This window comes from Hordeum vulgare, chromosome 6H (assembly GCF_904849725.1).
Source record: "Hordeum vulgare subsp. vulgare chromosome 6H, MorexV3_pseudomolecules_assembly, whole genome shotgun sequence".
Classification (NCBI taxonomy): Eukaryota; Viridiplantae; Streptophyta; class Magnoliopsida; order Poales; family Poaceae; genus Hordeum; species Hordeum vulgare.
Genome location: NC_058523.1, coordinates 352,039,656 through 352,047,561, shown reverse-complemented (window position 1 = coordinate 352,047,561; position 7,906 = coordinate 352,039,656).

The following is a 7,906-nucleotide window of genomic DNA, read 5'->3' as shown; positions in this document are numbered from 1 at the left end:
TGTCTACATCATGTCATAATTCTTAATGAATTAGTCCACTTTTCCATGAACTTAATACGCTAGATGCATGCTTTATAGCGGTCGATGTGTGGAGTAACAATAGTAGATGCAGGTAGGAGTTGGTCAACTAATCTTAGATGTGACACCTATATACATGATCATTTTCTTGGATATCATCATGATTATTTTCTTTTCTATCAATTTCCCAACAGTAATTTGTTTACCAATTGTATGTTATTTTCCGGAGAGAAGCCTCTACTGAAAACTATCGGCCCGAGGCCTATTTTCTATCATATATGAAAACCAAAAAGACCTTGCTACAATTTTGTATTATTTATTTTATTTTGTGTTTTAGTTAGATCTATTTATCAACTCTTATACAATTTAATCTGTATCAACACCATTAAGGGATTAACAACCCTTCTACGCGTTTGGTTGCAAGTATTTGTTGTTTGTGTGCATTGTGTTGTTTACATAGTGTTTCTTGGTTCTCTTAATGGATTGATAGCCTTGGTTTCATAACTGAGGGAAATAATTATCTCTGCTATACTGTATCATCCCTCCTCTTCGGGGAAATCCCCACGCAACTCACAAGTAGTACGAAGAATTTTGGGCCCCGTTGCTAGGGAGACATCATAAACATCTATCACGTACCTACGCATAAACTCCCATCTCCTTACAATTACTTTATTTGCCATTTGCCTCTTGTTTTCATCTCCCCCACTTCTATTTTTTTTACAAAAGTACAAAAATAGTTTTCATTCGCCTTTTTCTTGTTTGATATTTTGCTTGCCTTGTCATTATGGCAAGTTCTTCTCTAGCCCCGCTCACCCCTAAAAATGACGTTCTTACTTTTAAGCAAGGGGAGAGAATTAAAAAGATTCTTTGCGTAGGATTTGCAATGCTCATAATAGATCTATTCGTAAGAAATCCACTACTATCTTTCTTAGCAATCTTTACGTGGGTATTACTACTTGGTACAAATTCGTTCTTGATACTATCACCGGGAGCAATTTCTTGAGTTGCCCTGGTATTGATGCTTTAAATGCTACGGGAAATTTAGTGGGATCACCATCATTATCAATGAAACAATTTTAACTCTTGAGCATGTTATGAAACAACTAGATGCTATCGAAAAGAAAATTCTCAGTGTAGAACATATTGAAAATTTGGATAAAAAGATCCATAATCATGCCAAGACTCGTAGTTAACGAGAGGGTAGAAGAGAGTCCCGGTCAAATTCATAAGTTGGGAATTTTTTTTATACACTTGAGCTCCACTTTTTCTTACATTAAAAGTATTGAATAGATTCCTCCTAGGAAGAATTGCAAGTCTACTTACGCTCCTAAGTACAAGGGTGCCACTTCTAGTAGCAATGAAGATCTTAAAATGATTAATATTCACCTCAATTTTATTGAGTTGATAAAGAAACCTACTCACAAGAGTGAGTTATTTCATTTATTCCTAAGAGTGTGATAATTGAGAATATGGATGTTATATCTCTAAATAGTTATGAATCTGTGATGGAGGAAACTAAAGAAAACAATACTTCAATCTATGCATTATGCCTAGCTTGGGGCATAAAACAATAGCGCTTGTTAGGAGGCAACCCAATAGCTATCTTTTAAATTTTTGTTTTCCTTTCTGTTTTAAATAAATATGAAATTATACTACTGTAATGATTGTGTTTTCATGTTTTAATTAGTGTTTGTGCCAAATAAAGCATTTAGGATTGTATTGGACGATTGTTGATTTGATCCTGTTGAAAAACAAAAACTTTTGCACCCACTTCTGGAATTTTGAAAATTCATAGAAACATGATTTTTCTCTGAATTGTTTACACGTGATTAATATACAAATTACCCATGTTTTCCTAAATTTTCAGAATTTGTATGGTTACATAAGTATGGTCAAAGTTCAAATTACTATAGACTATTTTGTTTTTTGACAGATTTTGTTTTCGTTGCATTGTGTGCTTATTTTGATGTATCTATGGATTGTATCAGGGGGTATAAGCCATGGTAAAGTTGGGATATAGTAGGTATAATGAAATAATAAAACATGAATAGGTTTGAAACAATACTTAGAGTGGTGATTTCCTTTACTCTACTAACGGATCTCACGAGGGTTTTTGTTAAGTTTTGTGAGATTGAAGTTTTCATGTTTTGGTTGATATCACAATGGATGAAGGAATAAGGAGTGGCAATAGCCTAAGCCTAGGATTCCCATGGTACCACAAGGCAATATTCAAGGACTACCAAGCAACTAAGCTTGGGGATGCCCCGGAAGGCATCCCTTCTTTCTTCTAACGTGCATCGGTAATATTACTTGGAGCTATAGTTTTATTCTTCACATATCATGAGTTTTACATGGATTGTATTGTGTTATATGAGTCTTTGCTTGTTTTTCTTTTGAGTTTTTCACAATAATCCTTGATGAACACACTTGTTTGACAGAGCCACCCGCATATCATGATATGCTAGAAGACTCTATGTGCTTCACTTCAATTTTTTGAGCTAGGCAGTTGCGCTAGTACTTCACTTACATATTTTTGAGCATGGTGGTGGTTATATTTTAAATAAATATGTTATTGTGCTTCACTTATATTTTTTGAGCATGCTGGTGGTTATATTTTAAGGAAATATGTTATCATGCTTTACTTATATCAATTTGAGAGTTAGTAATTTTTTAAAGAAATGCACTCCCATGCTTCACTTAAATTATTTTATGAGTTGATATCATAATTTTTGAAGTAATACTTATGCTCCCGTGCTTCACTTAGATCTTTTTGAGAGTTAAAGAATAGTAATGATAATTTGCACGCGATATGAATTTGGTCCCAAAGTGATAGATATTCAAGAGGGATATAATAAACACTTTCATGAAGATCATTAGATATTAGAAACTTGATTCCTTGCAATAGTTTTGCGATATGGAGATAGTAATATATGTGCCATGTTGGTGAGTAATTATGCTTTAGTAATAATATTGGTGTTAAGGTTTGTGATTCCCTATGCAAGCACGAAAGTCAATAGTTGTACAACGGAGTTACATCCTACTTGTGGTGTATTATTCAGTGTTAGTTATATTTAATGTTTGTATATGATCATTTTCGTTTCTTGGTTGGTCGCTTCTCAATCTATGTGCTAGCCTTCATTTGTACTAAGCGGGATTACTGCTTGTGCATCCAACCCCTTAAACCCAAAGTTGTGCCAAATGGGTCCACCATACCTACCTATATGCGGTATTTGTATGTCGTTCTAAGTAAATTTGTATGTTCCAACTCTAATTTCCAAAATGAATTTCCTTTTTGTGTGTCCTTAGCGCTCATGAAGTGGTATGGGGTGGCCAATATTTTCCATGCTATGTATGCTATTTTAAAGAAGATGAGTGTTTATTTACTTGCCATTGCATGACAACGTGGCAGGTAATAGGGACTCTCAAAAAAAAATATTTATATAAGTTATTTATTAATAAATTCCTTGGAAAGTGTTGGTATGGAGGGCAACCATGGATACAACTTGCTATGGATTGTGTGAGAATGGTGGAAAAAGAAATGATTTTTATTTTATGTTTGGTAACCGCCAATGATTTATCTAGCATGGAAGATATTGGGAATGTTGGAAATATGACCTAGAGGCAATAATAAATTAGTTATTATTATATTTCCTTGTTCATGATAATCGTTTATTATCCATGCTAGAATTGTATTGATTGGAAACTCAAATACATGTGTGGATACATAGACAACACACTGTCCCTAGTGAGCCACTGATGGACTAGCTCGTTGATCAAAGATGGTCAAGGTTTCCTAACCATAGACACGACATGTCATTTGATAATGGGATGGCATCATTAGGAGAATGATGTGATGGACAAGACCCAAACTATAAATGTAGCATGTGATCGTGTCATTTATTGCTACTGTTTTCTGCATGTCAAGTATGTGTTCCTATGACCATGAGATCATGCAACTCCCAGGCACCGAAGGAATGCCTTGTGCGTATCAAACTTCACAATGTAGCTGGGTGACTATAAAGATGCTCTACAAGTATCTTGGAAGGTGTCTGTTGGGTTGGCATGGATCAAGACTGTGATTTGTCACTCCATGTGACGTAGAGGTACCTCGGGGCCCACTCGGTAATACAACATCACAACAAGCCTTGCAAGCAATGTGACTGAAGAGTTAGTCACAGGATTTTGTATTATGGAATGACTAAAGAGAATTGTCAGTAACGAGATTGAACTAGGTATAGAGATACCGACGATCGAATGTCGGGCAAGTATACGGGATTAACTGAATCCTTGACATAGAGGTTCGACCAATAAACATTTTCATAGAATATGTAGGAGATAATATGGGCATCCCGGTCCCTCTATTGGTTATTTACTAGAGAGTGTCTCGGTCATGTCTGCATAGTTCTTGAACCCGCAGGGCTACACACTTAAGGTTCGGTGACGTTTCGGTATAGTTGAATTATGTATGTTGGTGACCGAAGATTTCTCAGAGTCCCAGATAAGATCCCGGACGTCATGATGAGTTCCAGAGTGGTCCGGAGACAAAGATTGATATATAGGAAAGCGGTATACGGGTTACGAAAAGGTTTCGGGCACTGTCGGTAAAGTACCGGGAGCGACGAATGGGTTCTGGGGTTCACCGGGAGGGGCAACCCACCCCGTGGGGCACGTAGGCCCAATAGGTGGTGCAACAACCCCTGGTGGGCTGGGCGGCCAGCCCCTATGTGCCTATGCACCAAAGTCTGAGGAGGGGAGGGAGTCTGAATCGGAGGAGTACTCGTCCCTAGCACCTCCACCTCCCACTCGGAGGAGGACTCCTCCTCTTGGGCGCCACGAGGAGGAGTCTTGGACTTCATGAGGAGTTCCGGAATGGTCCAGAGATGAATATTGATATATAGGAAGAGGGTATTTGGGCTTCGGAAAAGTTTCAGGCATTTCCGGTAGAGTACCGGGAGTGACGAATGGGTTCCGGGGGTTCATGGGAGGGGCCAACCACCTTGCTACCTCTTGAGCTTGCGTTGGTTTTTCCCTTGAATAGGAAAAGGTGATATTTTTGTAGGAGTTGCCAAAATCTTTTCGAAAGTTACCAAAATCTTTTCGGATGTTTTCTTCCGTTTGGACTCTGTTTAAAATCCTCCTCTAAAAAGGGTCAAAAACACGGAAAAAACAGGAACTGGCACTTGGCACTGAGTTAATAAGTTAGTCCCAAAAAAGATATACAAGGCATACAAAACATACAAAGTTGACAAGATAATAGCATGGAACCATCAAAAATTATAGATACGTTGGAGACGTATCGAGCATCCCCAAGCTTAACTCCTGCTCGTCCTCGAGTAGGGAAGTGATAAAGACTGAATTTTTGATGTGGAATTCTACCTAACATATTTGTCCTTTGTAACTTCTTTCTTGTGACATGAACGTTCGGATCTATAAGATTCAAAACAATAGATTACTATTGACATGAAAACAATAATACTTCAAGCAAACTAGCAAGGTAATCATGAACTTTTGAAATAACAAGGCCAAAGAAAGTTATCCCTACAAAATCATATAGTCTGGCTATGCTCCATCATCCCCACACAACGAATTTAAATCATGCACAACCCCGGTATTGGCCAAGTAATTGTTTTCGCACTCTTACTTTCTCAAACTTTTTCAACTCTCACGCAATACATGAGCGTGAGCCATGGATATAACACTATTGGTGGAATAGAGTGTGGTGGAGGTTGTGAGGCAAAAAGGAGGAGATGGTCACATTGACTTAGCGTATCAACGGGCTATGGAGATGCCCATCAATATATATCAATGTGAATGAGTAGGGATTACCATGAAACAAATGCACTTAGAGCTATAAGTGTGTGAAAGCTCAAAACGAGAACTAGTGGGTGTGCACCCAACTTGCTTGCTCACGAAGACCTAGGGAAATTTTGAGGAAGCCCATCATGGGAATATACAAGCCAAGTTATATAATGAAGATTCCCACTAGTATATGGAAGTGTCAAAACAAGAGACCCTCTATCATGAAGAACATGGTGCTATTTTGAAGCACAAGTGTGGAAAAAGATAGTAGCATTGTCCCTTCTCTCTTTTTCTCTCTCTCTATTTTTTGTTTGGGCTCTTCGGCCTTTCTTTTTTTCATTTTTTTGCTGGGAATCTTTGGCCTTTTTTTTATTTCCTCACATGGGACAATACTCTAATAATGATGATCATCACACTTTTATTTACTCACAACTCAATACGTAGAGCAATGATGACTCTATAGGAAATGCCTCCGGTAGTGTACCGGGATGTGCAACGATCTAGCTTAGTGTATGATGTTGAAACATCTCGCTAGCTATCTTACGATCATGCAATGGCAATATGAAAGTGACGGCACAAGTCATGAGATGGAACGGTGGGAGTTGCATGGCAATATATCTCGGAATGGCTATGAAAATTCCATAGTAGGTAGGTATGGTGGATGTTTTGAGGAAGGTATATGGTGGGTTTGTGCACCGGCGACAGTTGCGCGGCACTAGAGAGGCTAGCAATGGTGGAAGGTGAAAGTGCATCTATACCATGGACTCACATTAGTCATGAAGAACTCATATACTTATTGCAAAAGTTTTATTAGTAATCGAAACAAAGTGCTAAACACATACTCCTAGGGGAAGGGTTGGTAGGTGTTAACCATCGCGCAATACCGACCGCCACACAAAGGATGACAATCAATAAATCAATTATGCTCCGACTTCCTAACATAGCGGTTCACCATAGGTGCATGCTACGGGAATCACTAACTTCAAGACAGGTATTTCTAGATTCACAACACCCTACTAACATAACTCTAATATTACCAAATCCATATCTCAAAACTTAATTGTTAGGAATCAAACTTCTCTTACTAATCAATGCACTTGAATATGGAAGTTTTTATCATATCCTCTTTGGATGCCTATCATCTTTAGGACTCTTTCATGGCACACGCCAACTACCAAGTTACTTAGAGAGATCACTCTCAAAAAGATATAAGTGAAGATCGAGAGTTCTTATTTCTCCAAAATATGACACCGCCGTGCTCTAAGAAGATCTAAGTGAAGCACTAGAGGAAAGTTATCTAGCTCAAAAGATATATGCGAAGCTCAATGAGTATTCTAGCAAATTCATGATGAGTGCATGTCCCTCTAAAAGGTGTGCAGCAAGGATGATTGTGAGAAAACAAAAAGAAAAGACTCCTATAATACACGATGCTCCAAGATGATTGTGACAAAACAAAAAGAAAAGACTCCTATAATACACGATGCTCCAAGCAAAACACATATCATGTGGTGAATAAAAATATAGCTCCAAGTAACGTTACCGATGGATTGAAGACGAAAGGGGGGATGCCTTCCCGGGTCATCCCCAAGCTTAGGATTTTTGGTGTCCTTGAATTTGGCTTGGGATGCCTTGGTAATCCCCAAGCTTGAGCTCTTTCCACTCTTTATCCCATTGTCCATGAGAATATCACCCAAAACTTGAAAACTTCACAACACAAAACTTGAACAGAAACTCGTTATATCATTAGCATAAGAAAACAAACCACCACCTCTTTAGGTACTTTAGAAATCCTTATTTATATTTAGATTGATGTTATATTACTGTATTCTCACTTTTACATGGCTAGTACCCCCAGATACTATCCATAGTTTCATCAAAATAAGCAATCAACACAACAAAAACAGAATCTGTCAAAAAGAGACCAGTCTGTAGCAATCTGTATACTTCGTATACCTCTGGTATCTCAAAAATTCTGAACAATTATGACAATTAGGGAAATTAGCATATCAACCGGCAGCAAAACGAATCAACTCAAAAGCTCTTTCTGGATAGGAAATTTAAAAATAATTTCGTGAGCGCAAAGTTTCTG